This window comes from Castor canadensis, chromosome 14 (assembly GCF_047511655.1).
Source record: "Castor canadensis chromosome 14, mCasCan1.hap1v2, whole genome shotgun sequence".
Lineage (NCBI taxonomy): Eukaryota > Metazoa > Chordata > Mammalia > Rodentia > Castoridae > Castor > Castor canadensis.
In genome coordinates this window covers 70,727,660-70,754,130 of record NC_133399.1, presented here as the reverse complement: position 1 = coordinate 70,754,130, position 26,471 = coordinate 70,727,660, and positions in this window count along the sequence as shown.

Here is a 26,471-nt window from a genome sequence, read left to right as displayed (position 1 = left end):
TTTTTCCCACTAGATGTATCCACCTGTTTGAATTTCATTTCTCCATTCTATTGCTTTCCTTTTTATGTTGTTGTTAATGCATCTAGATGTATTCCTAAAAATACATTATTAAACATTCTGTGTACTTTTGGCTTCACAAAGTATCATCTCGGACTTTAATACTTAAAATACATTTTTAAGATTCATCCGTAACTTGAGTGCTCTAATTACTTCACTTTGTGAATATAATGTTGTGTTTATTTATCTACTTTCCTGTATATGGGCTTTTGAATTGTTTCCTATTTTTTTCCTTGTGAACAATGTAAATGTGAGCAATCTATTTGTTTAAATTTTTACTTCATTTCATTTTTATTTTATTTCATTTTTTGGTACTGAGGACAGAATCCACAGTCTAACGCATTCTAGGCAAGCTCTCTACCACTGAGTTCCACACCCAGACCCTGTTATGAACATTTCTCTATATCTGTGTTTTAGTATATATGCAAGAAGGTTTTTTAATTGCATAAATTATTGGGTGATAGGGTATAGAACTATGAATCCTTACTTACTCTAAATCTTGGTATTATAAGAATTTAAAAAGTTTTGGTAATGAAAAATGTATAAAACACTATTACACTGTATTCTTGATTTGAATTTCCCGATCACCTAGGATTATTGGACATGTGTTTTTCCTTCAAGGAAGTCTAATTACATATGTTTATGTTTTTCTTAATAATTTATGAGATTCTTTTTATATCTTTCATATTAACCCTTTGCATTTGTGTATCATGAATGTCTTTTATTAACTTATTATTGTATTTTCACTTTCATAAAGGTATCCTTTAGTGAATGTTTAACATTTTCATAAAATCTCATGTAAGTCAATGCCTTTTGTATCTTACTTAAATATTTCTCTACTAGAATATCTTATATAACAAATTTTCTTCTGAGAAAGTTATTGTTGACTTTCTCCTCCTTTTTCTTTTCCTCCTACCCTTTCAATTTGATTTTCCTAATTTATCTGGAATTGATTTATTTTTTGTGATATGAGATAGGGATCCAATTTTTGTCTTTATCCACATTGATGATTGTTTATCCCAGCTCCATTTAGAAGTTTCCCTTTTTCTTACTTCTGTTTCTAAACAAAGTTTCATCAATGAATAACTATATCTAGGCTCTTTTGAGCTTAGAACTTTTCTCATGATTTCTTGTTTATAGACCTATTGTTAATCTCTTCCTCACAATTTAGGATATCTTTTAGGCAAACCTAAAATTCTTATTTTGTCTTTTCTAATATGTCTGCTCCTAACTGATATCTGTTGTCTGGTATGCCTTTTCTCCATTTCAAATAGTTACACTCCTCAAATTTAGACCGTTGAGTGCTATGGTGAAGAAACCCACATTCTGGATAATCAGTTCTACAGATTGGGTGTTTATTCTTGGATCCTCCCAAAGATAAGTCACATTAGTCATTTGTTAGAATATGATTCAACGGCCCTGGGGCTTTGGAGAAGGAGGGATGGGAAAGAAAATGGCAGAAATCAGTTGGTATATACTCTTTTTCTTTGGATCTTTAAGTCATTGACTAAATCATATTCCAACAGGTTTAGAATATAAGCTTCCAAACCACCTCTGCCTACTTAGCTCTAAGTATTAGGCAGGCATATTCAACAATTCCTTATGAAATTTTTTAAATTACATAATACATATAGAAAAGGGGTCTATTTGAATTAGAGTAATATTTGATTTATTTTACAAAGAAGAACCGTAAAAGAAGAAAATGAATAGTTATCAAGGGAAAGTTCTAGTCTTGATCAGAGACCAAATTGAAACAAATAGCTATTTGTAAATTAGTTCAAACATTGATACTTAACTGGAAAGTAGATATGACAAAATAGATTCCTTTATTTAAATGTAATCTAGATATAAACTATAGACTCCTACTGGGAATAGTCATGTTATTTTGGAGAACTAGTCCTCCTTGTAATTTTACAAAATCCCAATTGATTACCCTAAGTAGAATGTTCTTTGAATATATTTCAGTCCTGTGGGTCAACTTCTTAGCTATTCAAGAAATTTGTGCATATATACATATATACCTGTGTTGAAAATGTGGCAGTGATAGCTAATGAAACTGCAGCTGGATGAGAAAAGAAAGTGATTTGTTAATTGCTTCATAGCAGTTGTACCAAGTCAATTTGTACAAGTTGACAGAGTCAAAAGTCTTAAGAAAAATTACCATTTTTTTCCTTGAAAGATGCTGACACAATGTGAGAAAGTGTCTTGCTTAAAATTACCTTTGTGTTTATTTTAAGTGGACACAACTCAGGCACAGAAGGTGGAAGAGATGCACAGGGAAAGGTACATGGTAAGTTTTGTGGAACGTCCGTGCTGTCTCTGGGATGTCACCTTCTCGGGACTTAATGTATTCAGCAATTTGGAAGCTCTATAAACCAGCCCTTTAAGGTTTTGTAGTAACTTCATTGCTACTGATTAAATCATTGGTCATTGGTGATCAACTGAACCTTTAGCCCTCCAAAAGTCAGGGGTTGAGTCTGAAAGTTCCAACTCTCTATTGCATGGTTGGTTCCCCTGGAAGTCAGCCCTCATCCTGAGGCTAAGAGCCTCCAGCAAACAATCATCTCATTATCATAAAACAGTTATCTCTTAAGTGAGTGCAAGGATTTTAGTTGCTGCAGAGGAACATGGAAGAAGACCAAAATATATGTTTCTTTATAAAGATGCATAACTACTACTCTAGTCTCCCTCTGCAGAGGAGTTGCAGGATCAGACCCAATATCTTTTGCTGCATTCGGTTTTTACATTTTAGTTTTTTGATTGACACATAATAATTGTACATAGAGGTACAATATGGTGATTTTTTTTGGGTATACATTGGGTAATGATCAAATCAGGGAAACTAGTATGCCCTATCACCTTAAACTTATCATTTCTTTATGGTGAATACATTCAAAATCTAGCTTTTTCTTTTTTGGTGGTACTGGGGTTTTGAACTCAGGGCCTTCCACTTGCTAGACAAGCACTCTACCATTTCAGCCACACCCCCAGCTTTCTTCTAGATATTTTGAGTTATACAGTGCCATAGAACACCATTGTTTCCTCCTATCTGAAACATTGTACCTACTCACCAATCTCTCCTCTCTTCCCTAATCCAGAGCTAGTGATGGAAACTCCTCTCTGGCAACTGTAGTTCTCAGAGAGAACGGATGATATTGCAAGTTCTGGTGTTACCTTTCACTGCCAATGTAAGCCAGGCATGCTGGCTGTCCACAAGTCAGCAGTGTCCACACAAGTGTATGTTTCAGGGATTGCTTCTGTCTTTCAGATTCTATGTCTGTTTCTCTAGCTCCCCAAAAATCCCATGAGCTACTCACTTTTTTTTTTTGAGTCAGTGTCTCACTATGTAGCCTAAACTGTCCTTAAACTCATGATCCTCTAGTCTCAGCCTCCAAAGTGCTAGAATTACGGATGTGTGCCACCATGCCTGGCTTGCCAAATATCCTTTTATTAAGTTTATTTTCTGCCCAAAACATTCAACCAGAGTCAGTTTCTGCTTCTGTACAGTTAAGGTCTCAACTTGATAGAACTTCCCTACTATTTAAGCTACCTTCATTAAAATGTTTCGTGTAGTTTAAAATTGCTACCATGATGGTAGGAACCTGGCCTGGCATGCATGAGGCCCTGGGATCAATCCCTGAACTGTACAAAAATCAAACCAAATAGTATCTTGAGAGAGAAAAATAGTGTCAGACCTAAATAGTTCACCAAAAATATTTGCACTAAAATTGTATGAAGTGGCGGTTTTCTGAATCAGTGTTTACAAATACTTTCTAAGTTTGTCACACAAATAAAATTTTATTAATTGAAAACAAAATAATAATGGTAGCAAACAGATACACATGCAAATTAAAATTCTTCTACCCAAACATAAATACTGTTTACAATGAATTCTCTCAAGCTTTTCTATATGTGTGTATGTACAAAATTGTGTCATATATATATTTTAGCACTACTTTTCTTTTTGTTTATCATGCATCATATATATCTTTCCCTCTCAATAAAAATGTCTAAATCAAAATATTAATGTTCACAAAATTATCTATGTAACTTATCATTTATCCCTTAATATTATATTAGGCAGAACATTATTTCCAATATCCCAATATTATAAGTAATATTGCAATGCACACTCCTCCACATGTACTTTATTCACATCTGCTTGGATAATTTCTTAATTAGAAGAACATTCAAAGATTGTGGGGGTCATCTGTGAAAGGGAAAAAACTTTCTGAAAGTGACTCTTATATGTGCATTTTACCTTTTATCAACATAAATTTCCTTTTTAGAATAGCACTGTGTAATAGACTGGTTTGTTATGCTGGAAATGTTTGATACATTAGCTACAAATGATGTTTGGTTACTGATCACTTGAAATGTTGGTGATGTGTCTGAGTACCTGAACTTCTGATTTGAATTAGCTTTAAATACCAACATATGGCCAGATGATACAATGTTAAACAATGCAGCTTTTTTTCCTTTGCAACTTTCCTTCTTCTTTCTTTCCTTTCTTCCTTCCTTCCCTCCTTCCCCTTTGCTCCCTCCCTCCTTCCTCCCCTCCCTCCATTCCATCATGGACATTTTTCCACGATGTATGAGAAAGGAAAAATGTCCAGTGCTTTGGGATAGCACTGGACAATGAGAGGGAAAAGAGGGAAACTTTTATAAAGTATTTGAAGAAATAAGACAAAGAAACAAGTTTGACTGGTTAAGAGTGGAACGTTCCCAGTTAAAGGTTAGTTGGTGAGTTTTGATTGGTACAGGCTTTAGTTTAAATTTGCTGTTTATATTGGGCTTCAGTTTATTCACATAGGAATTTAAAGTTCCAGAGCTACCCTAATCTAATGGTTTCCCAATTAGAATTTTAACAACTACATCCCTTACAGTTTCTTTTATTTGTAATAGTTTTCTGACATTTAAGTCAGATTTCCCATTGGGAGGTAGGGGATAACTTTTCACAAGTAAAAAGTTAAAAAAAGAACTGAAGAAATGTTATAATTACCTGTAAATTTTTGAAAATTTAATCATTAGCCTATACATGTCAGTTTTTACTCAGCCACAAAGAAGAATGAAATTTTGTCATTCGCAAGTAAATGGATGGAACTAGAGAACATCATCTTAAGTGAAGTTAGCCAGGCTCAGAAGGCTAAAAATCACATTTTTTCCCTTATATGTGGATTATAGATCTGAAACAAAGCAGTAATATTATTGGACATGGGTCAACACAAAGGGGAGAACGTGCTTGGGAGGAATAGGGAAAGGGAAGGAAACCTAAAACTTGAATGTGGTTGATGTGCTCACTGTATAAGAGCAAATATAGAAATAAACTGGCAGAGGCCACTATGGGAAGGGAACCAGGAAGTAGTGAAGAGGTCTGGCAGAGATGAACCAATGTGGGTTACAGTACACATGTGAGTGGAAGTAACACTAGGACTCTCTCTGTATTGCTATCTTTATCTCAAACCAACTATGTTTTTCTTATTATCTCTTATGTTTTCTCTCCAACACAATCAGAGAGCAAGAGGGTGGAACAGGTTCTGCCTGGAACTGGAGGGAGGGAGTTGGCCCAAACCTGTATACACATGTGAGTAAATGTAAAAACGATAAAATAAAAAAAACTACCCTCCCCTAAAAAAGTGTCAAAAATGTCAGAGTTTTTGTGTGAAATTTATTTTAAACAAGATACCAAGTATATTTTATTGTTTTTCATTGCTTCTGAGCCACCAAAATTTTAGTATTTCAGTGTTTCCATCTAGAAATATTTTGCCATGTTAAAAATTTCTTCCCAGAAAATATTTTAGCATTCATTTTTAGTTTATAATGAAGGATAAAATTAGAATTTAAGCTTTTGTTTTTAATCTTCACTAATATCTTTCTTATTCATGTGGATTCATTTATTTTTAATTTTCATCTTTGTTTTTCTGACAGCTGAAGTATTTTCATGAATATAAATGTATTGAGTTATACATTTTCCCCTCAAAACTCTTTAGATCTTGCTCTTCTGTCTTCTAGATTTTAAGGTTACTTCCTTGAAATATGATAGCCATTGTTTTGAAGGTTTTTGACATCCTTTTTTCCTGAATAGATGTTTTTGAGATTTTTCTTTAAACTTTATCTTCAAATAGGTTTATGAACACTTATTATGCATATGAACCTATTATGTATATGGTCTTTGTCATCTTATCTCATTATTTTAATCCTAGTTTTCTTTATATTTGGGAAGCTTTTTTATTCTTTACTGCAGCATGAATTTCCATTTTAATATTGTGTTTTTATTTATTTTAAGTGCTTCACTTCACTTACCTCCCTTTTATTCCTACTCTTACCTATTCATCCTTTTTGTTCACTTTCATGTCTGTTTCTTCTGTAACATGAATTTCTGCCTTTCTTCCAAAGGGAACATGTCTTCTTTAGAAGTATTGCAAACATTTTCTTGGAATTTTAAGAATAGATTTTGAAATAGCTTAGAATTTTGCTCTTCCCCAGAACCCAACAGAAATTATCTTTTTTCCTTATTATGTAATTATTTTAATAACCTACACTAAGTTATTTTTCTTAGTCATCCTTGGTTCAAGAATACCTGTCCAGAAATGGATTATTTGATTGTCCTTCCTTCTTTTTCCTGCTTTCTATCCAGGTGTTTGGAGATGACTCTGACCTTTAGTGAGAGGGCTGCTGCTGTTCATATTTCTGCTCATATTGCTGTCAGAGTTCTTATTTCTAATAAGTTTTCTTTTAGTTAACCTACTTTTCCCCTCCATTACCCATTTTCTAAAATGATGTAACACAAGAAAAAATTTCTGAGTTCATCCTTCTGCATCAGAAGTTCCAAATATGCACTATACCTGAATTCTGTCAATTCTTCCTGTCTCATACATTCCAGAATGCACTGTTCCATTAATCTGCTCCCACTTCCATTCTAGTAGTTTGCTACATTTCTCCCAAAATGAAGAAAACTAACAAATGGAGAGAGGAAAAAAAGAAGAAATAATACCTATTTGATCACTGGACATCATTTTAAAAGGGTAGGATAGCATTTATCATCTGCTCTACATATAATAAATGCTAAATTTCTGATTCAGAGAACAGCTATTTGAGAAGTATTAGTGAAGATTCTCTCTTTGGCCAAATGCAAGTTAGACTTTTCTGAACTCTTTCCTCAACTAGGCCCTGACATTTGGACTCTTTTGTTCATCACTGTATCAATCCTGCTGTGTGAGTTTAGCCAAATTCTGATCTGGACTTTCATTCTCTACCATAGCCCATTTAATGTCATATCACCCTCACCTGCTTATAGCAAGAATCCTATTAAGCAGATTTAGAATGATCCCTCACCCCTGTTTTTCCCTTCTTTCCATCCAGTAACACTCCCTCTCCAGCTTCTTGGCTTTATATTCACACTTTTTCTCATTGCATTTGGAGTTGAGCCTAATCTCTCTCTTCTATGGCAAAACCTCATTGGGAAGTTTTCTGAAACCTCAGTCTTTCTGAATAAGTCTACTTTACTATTATTTAACAAGTATCAGGAATAATTTAATAGTGTGACACCTTGTCTTACTTTTTAGATAGTCTGTTTCAGGAAGCAAAGATGCAATGTGTCATATGCTGCAGCCTGAGTATGATTGCATGTGTGTGTGCTGGATTCCATCAATTAATTGATTATTAATATAACAAACAATTTTGCACTGGGAAATTATCTAAAATGTCAAGAAAGATTTTGTTCAAACTATTGCAGAAAGAAAGAGAGACTCCAGGAAAGAACTGAGCTTAACTCTGAATCAAGCAAAAATAGCTGGGGATTTATAGCTGACAAGCAGAGTAAAGTGGTTAGTGAATGGAAAATTATGAAGAGGAGACATAAAGACTAGAAAGAGTCTTGCTAAATTGACATAACAACTTTCTTGCTAAAGGCAGATTGAGGAGTTCAGTATTATAGGTGGGGATGAGGAACTTGGTCAGATATCAAGGACAGGGAGATTCTTGCTAAAACTGGGTTTTATAGGCTGTGGACTCAGAAGGCCAAGATTAAGGCCTAGTGCAGAACAGTGTTCAGAAGAGCCTTGGTCAAGTTGGAAATCTGTGTCATTAATCACATTAATTCCTCTTGGATTCTGTCATAAGGCTGTTTATATTTCTTTACTGTAAATCATTCCAGCAATACACATCTGACATGGAAGTTTTTGCCCTAATCCACTCCATGTCAGAGACAGAGTCAGATGGAAACATCATTATTGCAGGGGAAGTGGGAGAATGGGATTTTATACTACACTGCATGTGGGCTTTGTATTTTCCTTTGTGGTGCAGGGCCTTGAATAAGCTAGGAAAGTGTTCCCACCACTGAGCTACATCCTCAGGTCCCCTTCCCCCAACTCCCAGGTAGGTTTTTAAATACTTTCTGTGTTATATACAAATGTACTGATTATCTTTGGATGAATCAACTATTTTGCTTGCATATTAAGAAAAGATTGGTGCTTTTTAAATTAAGAATAAAAAAGGAAAAATTTTGGCTGCTAGAGGATAATAATTTTGGCTGCTAGGAAGTTTCGATTAGATTCCATGTTATTCCCTTTAGCTGTTTGTCCTTCTCCCTACATATGAAAAAAAACATGCATTTTTGTCTTTGACCTCTCATTTTATACTTTATCTTTACCTTTCTTCACTTCTGCTACCCACTTCTCTTGTTTATATGTCACTCAAACTTTGCCATGCTCAGTCACCAGTAGATAATTTTTCCAAGCTGTTGTACTCTTGTGTATCATTCTAACTTGGAAAACAAGCAAAGAGTAACCACTAAAAAAGATTTTTCAGATTAAATTTTTATAGAAATAATTAATATACCTTAAAATTTTAGATAAAAAACACCATGAATTTGTAAATAATACAGGTAGTATAACTTTAGATAGATAATTGATTTTTAACAACCCATATAATATAATTTTGGCAAAAGAAGAAAGGTAACAGAAATAGAAAACAATTAAATCCATGAAAGAATTAAGCATTCATATCTTAATAGTTTGACACCAGTTTTGCTATCCAACTTTTTCTAGGGCACATTTCAAAAAAGAAAAACTGGATCAGTTATGTGATTCAGAAACCTGGAAGATAAAAACAAACTACCTTCTCAGGAAAAAAACAGCTATTTCAGGGAATAAGACTGGGTAGGAATTTCTCCTGAAGAATTGCTTTCAGATCATTAGGACAAATATAAGCTCCATCTGTACAGCTGTATCTGTGACAATCACTTTTTGGTCTGCGCTTGGCTTAGAAAAACACAAAGAGGAAACTAAATCTTCCTACAGGTGGATTTATCCAGTATGGACTACACAGGGCACTTGATGACAGTTTTCATTACTGCTGCAATGAGTCCCCCATGATCTGTTTAATAATATCAATAGTTACACTCATTCCAATCAATAATTTCTGTTGGTAGACATGCTTAGTAAGGAACAAGACAAATTCCTCATATAGTATTGTCAAGAGAATCTGCCTCACAGTTGCCCTTTTCTTAATTTCTAATGTTGCTTTACTATGCATTATAATGATTCTGTCTATATGTATATTTTCTTTTCACTTAAATGTCTACATTCCAAGAATGTAGCTAATATTGTTGGAGGCTGACCACTTTTTATAACAATACATTTTTTATAATAAAAGAATGACAGATTTTACTTGATTCTTAATTTCTTATTTATTTGGACACTCAGTTGAAAATGAGAGAAACCAAACTAAAATTGGCTTAAACAAAAATCCATGAACTCAAACAAACTTTGTCCATCAACATAACTTGGTAATGCTTTCTTTTTGTTAGAGCTATCCTTAAGTAAGCTCTCCATTTAAAGTGGCAGATGTCAGCATCTTAAACTTAAAACTAGTATTTATTAATATTCCCAATAAAGTTGTTAAGTTCTTCCCAATAGTCCTTGAAAAATATTCACAAAATGGTAATCGCTGTTCTTTTTGGCCAGCCCTAGGTCACATGTGCACCGTGAGAGCTGAGGCAAATTCAGTTCCACCCAAACCATCTAGGTTTAGACAGAAGAAAATCAGTGTCCTTTCTAGAGAAGTTAACACTCAGATGCACAAGTTGTTCCATTGCTTAGGAAAAAAAATCACTAGCAATCAATAAAGGAATTTAACCATTCTAGAATGCACTATGCTTCAATTTCTTCAAAAGATGTTTAACTGGTCTCTTAGAACTCCTCTGACCTTCTTATCTCATTCGCTACATTGCAACTTCAGTGATATTTATTAAAATGAAAAGTAGTCATGCCATTCCCAGCTCTTAAATGTTCAATTGCCTCCCATTGCTCTTGAGAAAAATACTAAAATCCTACACAGCTCTTCAGAGCATTGTCTAGTTGCCATTCTGGCCTTCTCTTGAGGTTTATCTCTTACCTTTACAATTGTTTTCTCTGTGCCCCTCCCACATAGGCTTTATTTTATTAGATCCTTTTCCTTAGAGCACAGGGATTTTGTATGTGTTGCTCCCACTGTCTATAAAGTACTCAATCCTCCCCGTCCCTTTGGCTTAACTCTTTACCTTTCAGGTCTCAAGTGAAATGTCCTTAGGGAAGCATTCCTTAAAATCTCAGGTTAAAATCATGCAAATGTTGCTATTTTCAGAGCATTCATGTCACCCTGTATTTACATATCATTAGTGTGATCACTTGATAAAAAGCCTATTTCTGATGAGATATGAGAGCAAAGACTATGGGCTTTTACTTATTTCTGTGCCTGGTACATGTTAGCCACTCATTGTATAGTTATAAATGAATGAATGAAAGAAGGTAAATATCTGTTGCACTGTTTCTAATGAGCAAAATGATATAATGATTCAAAATAAAACTTCTTATTACTAATGAGCTAATAGGCTATTTTGAAGAATTAGGAGTTGACTGATGATATATATAGTGTCAACATAGAATATGGAAGACAGGAATAAAGACTATGTAAAAGGAGCAAACCCAGGAAGGTAATACTAAGATAAACAAAGATAACATAATATAGTTAAAAACCTAAAAAGTAGCTAGTCTATAATCCATAGCCCCAGAAGTCTAGTCCTTGATCCCAAATTTGTATAAACTTAGCTATAAACATCTGACTTTGTTAAAATACCATATGGTGGTGGATACTTTCCATTTGCTCTTTTAGATCCTTTCTCTTCTTCATCCTACTCTATAACTTAGTTGGCTGATAATTAGGTATTGCATTTTTGAACTCCCTTGACCCTGGCTACCAATTGAGATTGATTTATGAAGGCAATGACAATATGTCAAAATGAAATAGAGAAAGGTCAGATGTTTATTCTCCTGACTCCATCCCTGCTGAAGTTGTATGGACTTCTGCATTCCTGAGCTAGAGTCATAGTTTAATTATGCAACTGAGTCACTTTTGTCAGGAAATCCCTGCAACCACTCCTTGCTTCTGCAGGCCAGAGGGTACAAATTATCTTTTCTGATACCTGAGTAAAAGTATTGGGGTACAGCAGTCTCTTTTGTAAATTCCTCCCTTAGTGACCACACTGTCATGTCCTTATTATCTCTCCTCACCTTACTCAAATAAAATGTGCCAGGTATTTCCTGGCAGAAATCTGTCTGCCACACTCAATTTTATCCTCTTTGACATGGGGGTAATAATTTTGGCTCTGCCTAACTCCCATGATTGTTGAGACATCACAGAATATGATATTTGTGTTTGTAGTGCATTTTGAGACTCATAATAAATGAAGCCCCATGGAGTCAAGGGCTATTATTGTACAGAACATCATACCTGGCACATGGTTATCATTCGACTTGCTGGTGTAAAGTATTTACTCAATGTTTTTGATGTCATGTATCTTTGCTTAGCCAAGATGGTCTCATGAACAACATGAATGGACTGATCTTTAAGCATTTTTTAGGAATGCCAAAATTATCTTACTCACCTCAATCACCTGAAATCCTCAGCAAAAATAATCACCTCCAATTATGAAGTCTGGACTGTACCAGACATTATGCTAGCACTTTACTTGCATTGTCTCCTATACATGTAGCAACTTCATTTCCCATCAAGGGAACTAATATTCAGAAAAATTTAGCAGTTCTAGTTGGTAAAAAGGTAGGAAGAATTTAAAACAAAATCTACTAGTTTCAAAGGCCTAATTATGTCTACTCTAGTATCACTATTTTGACATAACTCTTTCTTTATTTTATTTTATTTTTTTTATTCATTTATTCACATGTGCATACATTGTTTGGGTCATTTCTTCCCTGCAATCCCTCCCCCACCCTGTCTCCCCTAACCCCCTCAGTTCCAGGCAGGTCCTGTTCTGCCCTCATCACTAATTTTATTGAGGAAAAGACACAAGCATAATAAGGAAGACAAAGAGTTTTTGCTAATTTAGTTAAGGACAGCTATACAGAAATATTCCTAGCATTACTTTGTGTACCCATGTGTTACAACCCAGGTTGATCCATCTCTAACTGATCTTTACCCTGGTTCCTGATCCCCTTCTCATGATAACCTCTATTGCTTTAAGGTTTCTGTATTAGTTCCTCTGGAGTGGGGATATCAAACGCTTTAATGTTTTGGGTTTTCTACCTATTCCTGTATCTCCCTTATGTGCTTTACCCTTGTCATGTGATCCAAGTCCAACCACATTGCTGCATTTGCCCTAGATCTAAAGTCTGCATATAAGGGAGAACATATGATTTTTGATCTTTTTTTTAATTTTTATTTCATTCATATGTGCATACAATGTTTGGGTCATTTCTCCTCCCTTCCCCTGCTCCCTCCCTTACCCCCCCTTACCCTCTCTACCCAGCAGAAACTATTTTGCCGTTATCTCTAATTTTGTTGTAGAGAGAGTATAAGCAATAATAGGAAGTACAAGGGTTTTTGCTAGTTGAGATAAGGATAGCTATACAGGGAGTTGACTCACATTGATTTCCTGTGCATGTGTGTTACCTTCTAAGTTAATTCTTCTTGAACTAACCTTTTCTCTAGTTCCTGGTCCCCTTTTCCTATTGGCCTCAGTTGCTTTAAGGTATCTGCTTTAGTTTCTCTGCATTAAGGGCAACAAATGCTATCTAGTTTTTTAGGTGTCTTACCTATCCTCATACCTCCCTTGTGTGCTCTCGCTTTATGACATGATCAAAGTCCAATCCCCTTGTTGTGTTTGCCCTTGATCTAATGTCCGCATATGAGGGAGAACATACGATTTTTGGTCTTTTGGGCCAGGCTAACCTCACTCAGAATGATGTTCTCCAATTCCATCCATTTACCTGCAAATGATAACATTTCATTCTTCTTCATGGCTGCATAAAATTCCATTGTGTATAAATACCACATTTTCTTAATCCATTCATCAGTGGTGGGGCATCTTGGCTGTTTCCATAACTTGGTTATTGTGAATAGTGCTGCAATAAACATGGGTGTGCAGGTGCCTCTGAAGTAACCTATGTCACATTCTTTTGGGTATATCCCCAAGAGTGGTATTGCTGGATAATATGGTAGATCAATGTTTAGGTTTTTAAGTAGCTTACAAACTTTTTCCAAAGTGGTTGTACTAGTTTACATTCCCATCAGCAGTGTAAGAGGGTTCCTTTTTCCCCACATCCTGGCCAACACATGTTGTTGGTGCTGTTTTTGATGATGGCTATTGTAACAGAGGTGAGGTGGAAACTTAGTGTGGTTTTGATTTGCATTTTTTTATGGCTAGAGATGGTAACCATTTTTTCATGTGTTTTTTTTTGGCCATTTGAATTTCTTCTTTTAAGAAAGTTCTGTTTAGTTCACTTGCCCATTTCTTAATTGGTTCATTGATTTTGGGAGAGTTTAGTTTCTTAAGTTTCCTGTACATTCTTATTATCAGTCTCTTGTCTGATGTATAGCTGGCAAATATTTTATCCCACTCTAAGGGTGGTCTCTTCAGTTTACAGACCATTTGTTTTGTTGTGCAGAAGTTTTTAATTTTATGAAGTCCCATTTGTCCATCCTTTCTCTTAGTTTCTGAACTCCTGGGGCTCTCTTGAGGAAGTCTTTGCCTATACCTATTAGCTCCAGAGTGTTTCCTGCTCCTTCCTGTACTAACTTCAGAGTTTCAGGTCTGATTTTTAGGTCCTTGATCCATTTTGAGTTGATACTACTACAGGGTGATAGACTTGGATCTAGTTTAAGTTTCTTGCAGATGGGTAATCACTTTTCCCAGCAACATTTATTGAAGAGGCTGTCTTTTCTCTATCATATATTTTTGGCACCTTTGTCAAAATTGAGGTGGGTATAGTTGTGTAGATTCATATCTGGGTCCTCTATTCTGTTGCACTGGTCTTCATGTCTGTTTTAGTGCCAGTACCATGCTGTTTTTATTGCTATTGCTTTGTAATAGAGTTTGAAGTCAGGTGTTGTGATACCTCCAGCATTGCTCTTTTTGCTGAGTATTGCCTTGGCTATTCACAGTCTCTTGTGTTTCCAAATGAACTTTAGGGTAGATATTTCAATGTCTGTGATGAAAGTCATTGGGATTTTGATGAGAATTGCATTAAACATGTAGATTGCTTTCAGTAGTATTGTTATTTTTTACTATGTTGATTCTACCCATCCATGAGCATGGGAGATCTTTCCATCTTCTGTAGTCTTCTTTGATCTCTTTCTTCGGGAGTTTGTAATTGTCCTTGTAGAGTTCATTCACATCCTTTGTTAAATTTACTTCTAGGTATTTTTTTTTTGAGGCTCTTGTGAATGGAATTGTTTCCGTATATTCCTTCTTAGTTTCTTCATTGTTGGTATATAGAAAAGCTAATGATTTTTGCAAGTTGATTTTGTATCCTACCACCTTACTTCATCTGTTTGTAGAGTTTTTTTGGGTCTTTAAGGCATAGGATCATATTGCCCACAAATAAGGATATTTTGACAGTTTCTTTACCTATTTATATTCCTTTTATTTTTTTCTTCTTGCCTAATTGCTCTGGCTAGAAATTCCAGGACTATGTTGAATAGGAGTGGGAATAGTGGGCACCCTTGTGTCATTCCTGATTTTAGGGGGAATGGTTTCAGTTTTTCACCACTAAGTATGATGTTGGCTGTGGGTTTGTCATATATGGCCTTTACCACGTTGAGGTACTTTCCTTCTATTCCTTGTTTTCTTAGAGCTTTTATCATGAAGTGGTATTGGATCTTGTTGAAGGCTTTTTCTGCATCTATTGAGTTGAAGTGGTTTTTGTCTTTGCTTCTATTAATGTGCTATATTACATTTATAGATTTGTGTATGTTGAACCACCCCTGCATCCCTGGGATGAAGCTGACTTGGTCATGGTGGATAATCTTTCTGATGTGTTGTTGGATTTGGTTTGCCATTATTTTATTAAGGATTTTTGCACCAATATTCCTTATGGAAATTGGCCTGTAGTTCTCCTTTTTGGACGTGTCTTTGTCTGGTTTTGGGATGAGGGTAATATTTGCTTCATTAAATGAGTTAAGCAGTGTTCCTTCCTTTTCTATTTTGTGGAACAGTTTAAGAAGAGTTGGTAAAAGTTCTTTAAACATCTGATAGAATTCAGCAGTGAATCCATCAGGTCCTGGAATTTTCTTTTTTGGGAGGCTCTTGATAGCTGCTTCAATTTCTTTTTATGTTATAGATCTATTCAGGTGATTAATATTCTCTTGTTCAGTTTTGGGTGGTTGTAAATTTCTAGATATATGTACATTTCTTTAAGATTTTCAAATTTATTAGAGTAAAGGCTCTCAAAGTAGTCTCTGATGATTTCCTGGATTTCCATGGTATTTGTTGTTATCTCCCCTTTTGCATGTCTGATTGTATTGATTTGGATTTTTTTCTCTCCTCAGTTTAGTTAGGTTTGCCAAGGGTCTGTCAATCTTATTTAGTTTTTCAAAGAACCAGCTTTTTGTTTCATTGATTCTTTGTATTTTTTTTGTTTCTGTTTCATTGATTTCAGCCCTTATTTTAATTATTTCTTTCCTTCTGCTTGTTTTGGGACTTGCTTGTTCTTATTTTTCTAGGATTTTGTGCTATAGTATTAGGTCATTGATTTGAGATCTTTCTGTCCTTTTAATATATGTGCTCATGGCTATAAACTTTCCTCTTAGGACTGCCTTTGCTATGTCCCATGAGTTCTGGTAGGTTGTGTTTTCATTTTCATTGACTTCCAGGACTCTTAATTTCCTCTTTTATTTCATTGATGACCCATTCATCATTGAGCAATGTGTTTTTCAGCTTCCAATTGTTGCATGTTTTTTACTGCAATTTTTGTTGTTGATTTCTAGTTTTAATCCATTGTGGTCAGATAGAATGTATGGGATTATTTCTATTTTCTTATATTTGCTGAGGCTTGCTTTGTGCCCTAAGATATTATCAGTTTTAGAGAAGGTTCCATGGGCTGCTGAGAAGAATGTATATTGTGCAGAAGTTGGATGACATATCTGTAGACATAAGCTAGGTCCTTTTGATACATGGTGTGATTTAGTTCTAAGATTTCTTTATTAATTTTTTGTTTGGATGACCTATCTATTGGTGATAGGAGTGTATTAAAGTCCCCCACTACTTACTTTGTTGGTGTCTATTGGTGCTTTTAGATCCTTCAGAGTATGTTTGATGAAATTGGGTACACTGATGTTAAGTGCATATAGGTTTATAATTGTTGTTTCCTTTTGGTGTATTTCCCCTTTTATTAGTATGGAGAGTCCTTCTTTATCTCATTTGATCAATATAGATTTGAAGTCTACTTTGTCCGAGATAAGTATTGTTACCCCTGCCTGTTTTCAGGGACCATTGGCTTGGTAAACCTTCTTCCAGCCTTTCACTCTCAGTCAGTGCTTTTTTCTGTCAATGAGGTGGGTCTCCTGTAGGCAGCAGATTGTTGGATCTTCCTTTTTAATCCATTTTGCCAATCAGTGTCTTTTGATGGGGGAATTAAGTCCATTAACATTCAGTGTTAGTATTGATAAATACGTGGTGATCCCTGTCATGTAGTTGTCTTTGTTGATTAAGAGTTTGATTGTGTATAGCTGAATCAATGTTACTCTTTACTTTCTTGCCTTTTCTTCTTCTGTGGTTTGGTTTTGCCTGCCTTTCCATGGTTTTGTTTGCTTTCATTTTCTGTGTGAAGAATTCCTTGGAGAATCTTTTGTAGTGGTGGCTTGGTGGTCATATATTGTTTTAGTTTCTGCTTATCATGGAAGACTTTTATTGCTCCATTTTGAATGATAGTTTTTCTGGGTAGAGTATACTAGGATTGAGGTTATTATCATTCAGTGCTTGGATGACCTCACTCCATACTCTTCTTGCTTTTAATGTTTCTGTTGAGGAGTCTGCTGTGATTTTGATGGGATTACCTTTGTATATTATTTGTTTTTTCTTTCTTACAACATTCAACATTCTTTCTCTAGTCTCTCTACTTGTTGTACAGAGACTTATAGAGCTGGGGCCTGGCTCTCCCTGAGAGGCGGGGATCCTGGTGGGCTGGGGGATTTGGCTGACTCACATCAAGCTGGTGCCCAGCCAGAGAGGTGGGATGGTGGCAGAGCAGGGATCAGGCAGGGCCTGAGGGGTGGGGATCCTGGTGAAGCATGGCTCTTTGGGAAGAGTTGCTTTGCTTTGATTCCCTCCATGTTCCACTTTAATGCTTCCTCAGAATCTCATGGACCAACTCACAGTTTGGGTAGCATGTCACTTCGAGTACCTACCTCCAGGATAAACATGACCTGCAGCTCATATTCTCTTTCTGTGGCATCAAGGGTTTTGAGTGTTGACACTTGCAACTAGGGTAGCCATGAGTGTGTAATGTTTTCCCATGTGGCAGGAAGGCAGAGAGGGGGAAGAGAGATTAGTGAGTGCTACAGTAAAACAAAGGAAAATAGGAGTTGGGGAATGTTACCTGGAGACCAGAGGAGGGTCACCTTGCCCCAGAAGTTAAAGCAGGCAATGAAATAACATGTGATTATGTATGGGACAAGCCATACCCTTTACCCCCATTTCTGTAACTTGCACTAAATAGTATATAAGGAAAGTCTCCTTTGTTCTCCAGGCTCAGCCTTTGGACATGAGTCTGCTGAGTTGCTTTTGGCTTGCTTAATAAAATTGCTTCACAAAAGCTTTGGTGCCCTCTCAGTCTGAGCACTCCTGCAACATTTCTGGGGACCTGCCTGGGATTTGGAGGATGGTGTTTTCACTTCTTGTCACAGGCTCAGCATCCACAGCCCACCAGGAGGGCTGCCCCTGCCAGGCACCACAAGACCTTGTTGATCTGGGAGAGGGAGCCTCCCTTTCAGGGAGCTGATGAGGTGAGTTCCAGTTGCACAAAGGAACCTGGAAAGGCTTGGGAACCAACCTGGGAACCCCACTTACCAGACTGGTAAAAGCCTTGGTTCAAATTCAGGCCTAGCTCAGGAGGCAGAAGAGGAATTTGATCAACTCTCACAAAGCACTTGAGAAATGCCTTTTTTGAGGGTGAAACTATGTCTTTCTGGTTCAGGGAGTGGGGTGGAAGTAGTGTGCTGTGTGAAAGTGTAAGCCTGAGACATAGCCTGGTTACAAAGTGAGCGTGGAGTCCTCGTCTGTGGATCCATGGTGAACGTTTATTGTCTAGGGTGAGCCCTAACAGGGCCTCAGGTCTGGGGTTTATAAGAACTTACTATGGCCAAGAGATGCCTAAATTTCCAGGAGGGTAGCAGCCAAAGACAGAAAAAGTGAGTGGTGTTATTTGTTTTCTCTTGTGTGCCAGAGAGGAGAACTCCTTACCTCCTCTCTACACACCTCATCCCTTCCATTTTTGTCTCTGTCTAGATGTCTGGAAAATGGGAGGAATGGAAGGAGGTCAGAGTAAGAACACTCCTCTAGAACTTTAAGAGGGGATTTAATGGAGACTACAGGGGCAAACTGACTCCTGACAAGCTTAGGACCTTTTGTTAATTCAGGCCCACTGGAGCATGACTGTTTAGAGATTATCAATGAGGTGTTCTCCAGCTGGCCAGACTTGACCAACCAACCCATTAGTCATCCAGGCATTGGTTATTTCATGAATGGCAATAGCTTTGTCCGAAAAGACACACGTTTTGCCAGATATGCAGTGGTGACTCTGGATGCTGTCATTAAAAACATGATCATTGCCAGGTGGGTCTCCTAACTCTGAAAAAAAGTATTAAATATGGACAAAGCATTCTAAAATTACTAAAAGCTGTATGGGCCCCTAAGCAAGTAGCAGTCTTGCACTACCAAGGGCACCAGAAGGGGGAGAAAACAGCAGGTCAGGAAAATCAAAAGGCTGATACAAAAGCCACATGAGCAGGAGGACAAACCTCAGCCTCACTGGCAGCTGCCTTGCTCCTGTGTCCCTTATGTGAATGGGACCCATGGTATACTTCACAAGAACAGGCTGGGTTTGAGACTGAAGGAAAAATTTTTCTACCAGATGGATGGTGGAAGTTTACTGATGGGTGTATTGCCATACCTGAGTCACTAACTTACACATTTGTCAAACAGTTCCATGAAGGAACTCACTCAGGACAAATAGCTCTTGAGACCACCTTGGCCCAGCATTTTTATGTCCCTAGGCTCTCCAGCATAAGTAAGACAGTATGTGAGAGGTGCAGTCTGTGGGCCAGAAACAATCCCTGATATTTGCTGGTGTTTGTTTACACCTTCTCAGGATGGATAAAACCCTTTCCCACTTGGACTGAGAAAGGCCAAAAAGTGGCCAGGTCCTTGTTAAAAGAAATCGTCCCTCAATTCAGAATACCTGTGTTTATTGGGTTAGAAAATGGGCTGGCCTTTGTGGCTGAGGTGGTACAGTTAACGACTAAGAGATCTTAAAAGCTACACACAGCCTACTACCCCAAGTTCAGGAAAAATAAAACATATAAACAAACAAGACTCTAAAAATGCAATTAAGAAAACTATGCTAGGAAGCCCACCTACTAGGGGATCAATGACTGCCCATAGCCTGGCTCAAATTAGGTCAAGCCCCACCAAACAGATGGGTCTCTCTCCTTTTGAAATGCTTTTTGGCATCCACCCTCTTTAGTCAAGGGCTTGCAAGGGGATCTTAAGAAAATAGGTGACCTCACCCTGAGACAACAGATACAGGCCCTTGATTAGCCTCTCAAAAGTCAAAGACTAGGTAAGAGAGAGATTCTCTGTTAGCGTGACAACTCCCACACACCCTTATAAACCAGGGATGCTGTTTGGGTAAAGAAATGGAATGTTCAACCATAAAGCCTCACTGGAGGGGCCCTTTTGTTGTTTTGTCCACCCTCACAGCAGTTAAGGTAGCAGAGATCATTCCCTGGATCCACACAGCCAAGTGAAGGCAGCTTTCCTCGAATGGGAATGCATCCCTGACCCAGTCTCACAATACAAGATCACCTTCAAACCACTAGCGCCCTTCCTCAACAGGATCCTACTTCTCAGGAGACAACAGAAAACCATGGACAACAAGACATCAGCCCTGCTCTAGTCACTCTGGAAGCTGACTAATCAGCACGGCAGAAGCTTGAGGAGTCGCCTATCTCACCTTTGAGTATAAGTCCGTTCTGTGTATTCTTCTTGCTAATCTTGGTCAGCTCTTTACCTAGGACCCCTCAGGCTTTGGACTGTGACTCATGTATGCACACTACCCAAGCAGGGAGTGCTGTTACCAAAACTCTGGTTTTCTATACTTACTATTCTTGTGTAGGCACCATTGTTGGGTCATGCATCCACAGCCATACCACCTACTCAGTGTGCTTTCATTATGGTCAGTATAACTGTTTTAATCCCATCTATCGCCCTCAAAAGCAATGGCTAGAGGTCCAAAGCTTCACCAGCAGTGGGAAACTCATTAACCACACCCAGGTTAATGACCCCACAAACCTGTGTCCATATACTTTGATGTGTATGTGTGTGTGTGAAAATAGTTAAAAATACTGGGCCTTAGAGAAACTGTAGGGGGCTAGCTTGGGAAAGGACCTACGGGTTAAATGAAGGGATAGCAGTGGGTCATCTGGTTGTGCATCCTATGAACAACTTTACTGCCCTTATTGCAGTCATGAAAGGTAGGCAACTTGGCTAAAAGGGGAGGTTCATACCTCACACGGAACTGTTGCTCTTTTACAAAAAGGAAAGCAACCCCAGACTGCACTCTTGGTGCCTGTAACCCTGTAAATTTCGCTATTTTCAACCTCAAGAAAAAAGGCTGGGAAGTTGGGAAGAAGTTTGACAACTTAATCTATAAAAAGGAAATAGACCCCAGTACTTTGCTGCATTTTCAACTCATGATCACTCATGAGAACTCCTCATACAGGGCCTTTCAATCCTTTTATGAGGAGATACAAAGTGAGTTTCCCATCTCAGTTACAACCAAATACTTGTTCCTCTCACTAACTCTAATGTAACACATTAGCACAAACTCTAAATGTAACTTCATGTTTTGTGGAGGAATGAATATGACAGACCATTGGCTATGGGAGGCAAAAGAGCTAAACCCACAAAAGCCCTTTAATAAACTGCCCCCCCCACAGCCATGGAGGGAACATTTGGCTCCTAAAAACCTCTATTTTTGGGAATTAATGTATCTCCCATCCAAAAGGCCAATTCTCCACTCTGGTAGGGGACTTGATCTGCTTGGGACGAAAGTTTCACAATGGTGCTACTCAGGAGACTCAGTGGTAGGGGGTCCCAATCATATGGAACCCCAACCTCACCCATTGGCTACAGTAGCCTGGAATAATCTCAATCTGAGTAACTGTTGTTTACAGATTGATGATGAGGAAAAGGTAATTAAAGAGATTACCAACAAGATAAAAAAGCTAGCTCATGTCCCTGTGCAGACCTGAAAGGGATAAAGTCCCAATGACCTATTGGGGGCTGATTTTCAACCCCAGGTGGGTTCAAGATCTTAATAGGTACAACGTTCCTTGTCTTAAGTACATGCCTGATATTACCCTGCCTAATCCCCTAATACTGAGGTTTTTATCAAGATGATGTTCTTTGACCCAGAAGTGGGTCCAAGCAACAAAGGGGGGAGTGTGGCAGGAAGGAAGGGAGGGGAAAGAGAGATTAAAAAGTGCTACAGTGAAACAAAGGAAAAACCGGATTGGGAAATGTTACTTGGAGATCAGAAGGATGTCACCTCATCCCAGAAGTTAAAACAGCCAATGAAATAACATGCAATTATGTATGAGACAAGCTGTACCCCTCACCCCCTATGTAACCTGCTCTATGTGGTATATAAGGAAAGCCTCCTTTGTTCTCTGGGCTCAGCATTTGGATATGAGTCCACTCAGTTGCTGCTGGCTTCCTTAATAAACTTGCTTCCCAAAAGATTTGGTTCTCTCTCAGTCTCTGTCTGAGCCCTCCTGCAACACCCAGACCAAATATTGGAGTGACTACTATTAGGGGCCCCTCTGTCCTCAGACCCTTACATGGAAGAGCTTAGCTTCTTTTAAGAAAATGATCATGGCTTTAAACATCTAAGACAGAATAAAATCCTCACGAATATTCACCTTTCTTCAAATTCTACATTGTGGTGTAGTAAGGAGCATAATGGGTATGTTTAAACATTCTTAAGCCACAATTGGTTGGGAGCTCCTCACATCACTGCATTAGTCTTCATCATGCTCAAGGAGGGGATCCTACTTCATGTAGGAGGGAACCCCTATCCAAGCACCCACTTTGAAAACTGAGCCCCAGTGGTTCCCCTTCAGGGGACCTGTCCCCACACATCTAACTCCTGGCTTTGCATGGATTGGTTGCCACTCTGTCTGCATTCTTCTCTTTCCTATAAATCCAAAGACTTTCCTATCACTTCCCTACAGGGCTCATGTGCTCTGTTTAGAGCTTCAGTCTGACTTTAGACACTGCAAGTGGTTGTACACCAGGGTTAGTGGATTTTGGGACAGTATTTGTGCACTTGGCAATGAATAAACAGAAAATTTTGTTAAAACTAATATTGGAAATGCCATAAAAGCATTCAAAAAACACAAAAGAGAAAAAGAAACGTGTATATCCTAGAGGAAAGGAAGAATCATTGTAGTGTTGTAACTGGTGCTGGGTTGGGCTCAGAAGGTGATTCTAAGTTTTGGACCTGAATTGTGTCTACCTCTAATGTACCCAGAAAGTCTATTCTTAAAGTGGTTGGAGAATATCCTGCTAAAGATGTTCCTGCCTTTATTTCAGCTACTGTTGTTATACCCAGATGGTGATTACCATCTTCTGGAGCACATCCTGTATGTTCTTCTGCTGACCCACCTGGAGGGTGCCATACCTCACCTGGTGAGTGCAGACCTGCCAGGAGACCAATTCACCCATAACATGGTCTGCCTCTTGTTGAAGAGATGAAATTCTTTCCAGTTGTTCAGGAGGCAGGGAATCCAGTTGGGGCTCTAGAGCTCTCTCTGGAGGTTCTGTATAAGCTGTTCCTACCAGACTGGCTGGAACCAGGATAGTTTCTTGGCCTCAGGCTCAAGAGCAGCAGATGCATGAAGCTTTGCACCTAAGGATGAAAATAGATGCGGTACAGATGCAGGAAACTTTACAAGTCATGGTGGCATTTGAGAACGCTGTCTGCCAGAGAATCCTCAGTCCCTGTCCCAGCAACAGGAATTGCTTCCAGTGTACCCAAATATGGCTCCTAGTCATACACTGATCTCTGGAACTCCCTCCCACTAGGGCCCAAGACCAAATCCTTCTCAGACACAGAGATTTTCATGCAGGAATCCTCACCCTTGGGGTTGACCTCAATGGGCTCAGATTCCTCCAGATTCTTCATTAGTGATTGCACATGAAAGACAATGTATGAAGAGGGCATGTTGTCCAATAAATAGTCCCTGAGAAGCCTCAGGTTGCCCAGGTCCATAGACTGGCCAAACTCCTCTGAGCACTTCTCCATCCAGGCTTTTATGAAAGTAAAGATGGCACTGGGGGTAGGAGGGTGTGCAGCACAGCCCAATCCTCCCAATGTCCCCTGGGAGGAGGGCTTCCATGAGATGTTGGCCTCTATTCAGGTGGACATGGTGGTCAGACATGTGAGGTTCATGTGAGCAGGATGCTCCTTACCAGCCCTTTTGAGACCCTGATAGAAGCACTCACTGAATGAGTCTCCCCAGAATGGGCTGTTGTGCAGATGTATTTTCTAGGGGCCACAGTGAATCCAAGCCTCCTCACTTTGTTCCCCAGTTTCCCAGGACCCCAGTGAGATATCTGTTCCTCTGCTTGACAGTATGGTCTAGGACTTAGCCCTGCAGAGGAAATCTGAAGAGATGTGTGATATAGGGTATGTCCTTTCTCCAAGCCCATTCCCAACATATCCTGTCTCTAGAGATAGGATCCTGCTTCTTGTCCAAAAGACCACTCACTTCTTTGTTTTCTCATCCTTGTCACAGTCAGGGTGAGAGAATCCATACCTATAGGAAGCCAGAAGGGTGTTACCTCACATGTTCCATGTCCCCCAATCTGCCAGAATGCCTAGGATGCTGACTGACTCCTGGATGGGAATGGATGACCATAAGGGCTGAACATTTTGCGTTTGCTTTTCCCTAAATTATATGTTAAGTGCCTTGGAATGTGTCTCACAGAGAATGTGCTTCATCTATTTTTGTGCAATGAGTGAGCCAGTAAGCTCCTTTCCATATGTTTCAGTGTGCATAGGTTTCCTTGGTCTGTCCTAGGGGGCCCTTCTCTGGCTGCATATATTTTGTGGTTTTCCCACATGGGATCCAGTACTTCCTATACAGATGGGAAAAAATGCTTTGTTACAGGCCTTGGCTAAGTGAGTTCTGCCCAAGGAGCTTCTTCATAAGCCAGGGAAAGTCACACAAAAGAGACTCATCACTTGAGGGATCAAAGTCCTTAGGACCAGGTGTGAGACAAACACTTCCAAGGCTCATCCCACTTGGTACTGACTATTTCCTATGAGAGTATACAGCTTCAGATAGGTGCAGGGCACTCCCCAGTTCCAGATAGAAGGTAGAAGAGCCCTGGCTTGGATATAGATCTCTCACCTTTTAACCAGAAGGTCCAGCACCTGCTGGGTGGTGCCAAGACTTTGGTAGGTGCCCAGGAAAGCACAGCCAAAGGAGGAGACCCCATTCTGCAGGGCAGGCACCAGGTGGTTCACATCTTCTCTAGAATGTGGACCTTGAGGGAGGGCTCAGCTGGGGCTGGAGCTGGCTGAGTTTCACTCTGACATGGAAGCAAGGAGGGAAAGTTCAAAAGTGGAAAACAGGACAAAGTATGAAATGTGTCATTATCAACTGTTGATGTGACAACAGCACACAAGTCATTTTTTTCCCATTTTCTCCCACAAACATACATACCCAGGGAGGGTCAGGAGTTAGCTAAGGAGTGACAGTGATGGCAGGTACAACAGGTTCCTTCCCTGGTCTGAACTGTGGTAAGTTTGGCTCCCTCTGAGGAAGTGGGCCTAAGCGTCAGGGTGGGGCTTGTGGCCCAAGGTGTGGACTGATCCAGCGTCTCCACACTCCCACAAGGTACCCTCTCTGTGCTTTCCTCAGGCCTGAGCCAGAAGCACTTGGGAGACAGCAAGAAACATCTTGATCTCTCCAGGGTCTCTGGAAAAGTCAGTTAACTTGGGTTGACTCTCTGGTGTGGTTTTCTGGCTACCAGACTTCCAACTGTCTTAGGTCAGGGGTCAAGCAACTGAGGTCACCTCACAAGATCCTTTGACCTGAGCCTCTTCTTCAGACACAACCTCCAAAAAGGTGACCCTGGACATAACTGGTCTCATGCCCTCTCACCATGTGCTCAGTTACACCACAATGCCCCGTTGCAAAGCACTGTCTCCAGAAAGTCCAGGCTAAAGCCTGTATCTCAGCTTAGAGGAGATAGAGCAAGGTTCAAAATCAGCTACTCCTTATTACAAGTAGTCTGACCCTGGAAAAGTCATTTTGCCACTCATGGCCTCTTTAGTGTCCCTATCTCTCCCAAGGGGGTACTCTATAACCTAATTCCCTGGATATCAGGAGTAAATGCCCATAAGTGCATGTATCCCCTGTGAACCCCAAAGGATGCTGTCACTTCTTCCATAATGCAAAACTAAGAGAAGGGACAATCACAGGACATGATGAAAAACATACATTCATTCCCATTCAAATACAAATAGGCACAGAAACACAGACATACAGGCAGTCAGATACATGTGCAGACATACATATGCATGCTTACACAGAGATAGTGAGGCATATACACACCCACTTAGTCATAGTGTTTGGGATAGGGTTAGAAACTTAGTGCTAGGATTTGTGTTAGGTTATTAGGGTTTGAGATAGGAATTAGGTTTACAATTAAACTGAGGCAGATTTTGGCAGACAGGAGACACCAGCACTGATGCCATTCTCAGGTGCGACAGGATGATACCATGGTATGGGTGCAGACATACTCAAAAGGATCTGGGAATTTGTACATTTAGTACAAGTTCTTGGGTCTA